The sequence below is a fragment of the Gavialis gangeticus genome, unplaced genomic scaffold, assembly GCF_001723915.1.
Source record: "Gavialis gangeticus isolate Ggan-Ray unplaced genomic scaffold, GavGan_comp1, whole genome shotgun sequence".
NCBI lineage: Eukaryota > Metazoa > Chordata > Crocodylia > Gavialidae > Gavialis > Gavialis gangeticus.
Window position 1 is genome coordinate 41,709,944 of NW_017729033.1, and position 1,241 is coordinate 41,711,184.

The window sequence follows — 1,241 nt, forward strand, 5'->3', positions numbered from 1 at the left end:
GTGCAGTAACCACGGCGCATTAATGAACGTGTAGATGGACCCACTGAGTGCAGAGGTTAACCATGGCGTAGACAAGTTAGCTGCGCAGTAAACTTCTCATGTCTGCACGCGCGCCCCTATTAGGATGGAGTAAGCTAATTAACTCCGCAGCAGGATAGTACTTGTATTTAATTTTTTACTTTGCAGTAGTGTATGTGTAGACACTGCCCCAGCCAGCCCCTCTGCAACACATTGAGCTGGGGGGAGCAGCCGTAGGCTGGCAGCCTCACCCCTGCCAGGGCTACTGTGTCCCAATGTGCTATGGTCCCAGGCACACATTGAAATAGCATGCTTGGGAGCACTAAACTCCAGAGCGATAAACTTCAGAATTTCTTGCTTTTCATTAATTGCACATGTAGGTGCACCCACAGAAATGCACCCTGAGGAAGGAGGACCCAGGAAACTATAGGCCAGTTAGTCTTACCTTGATCCTGGGTAAGCTTTTTGAGAGAACTATCCTGGTGCATGTCCATGAGGGGCCAGCAGGGGAGGTTATGCTTAGGGGCAGCCAACATGGGTTCCTTAGAGGCAGGTCCTATCAGACCAACCTCATGGCCTTCTATGACCAGGTCACAAAATCTTAGATGCAGGGGTAGCAGTGGACCTAGTCTTTCTGGACTTTAGGAAGGCCTTTGACATGGTCTCTCAACCCATTCTCATTAAAAAACTAGGGGACTGTGGTGTTCACACCTAAACAGTCAAATGGGTCGCTAACTGACTGGAGGGCTGCACCCAGAGAGTGGTGGTAGACGGGTCATTTTCAACCTGGAGGGATGTGAGCAGTGGGGTCCCCCAGGCCCGCACTGTTCAACATCTTTATCAGCAACTTGGACGCGGGGGTAAAAAGCACCTTGTTCAAATTCGCAGAACAACACTAAGATGTTGGGGGATGTGGGTACACTAGAAGGGAAGAATAGGCTGCAGTCAGACCTAGACAGGTTACAGGGGTGGGCGCATGAGAACAGGATGGATTTCAACACCGACAAGTGCAAGGTGCTGCACCTGGGGAGGAAGAACCAGTAGCATACCTACAGGCTGGGGAACTCCCTTCTTATCAATGCAGACAGAAAAGGATCTTGGAGTTGTTATTGATGCCAAAATGAACATGAGCCGACAGTGTGGGGACATGGTCAGGAAGGCCAACCGCACCTTGTTATGCATCCACAGATGCATCTTGAGCAGATCCAAGGAGGTGATCCTCC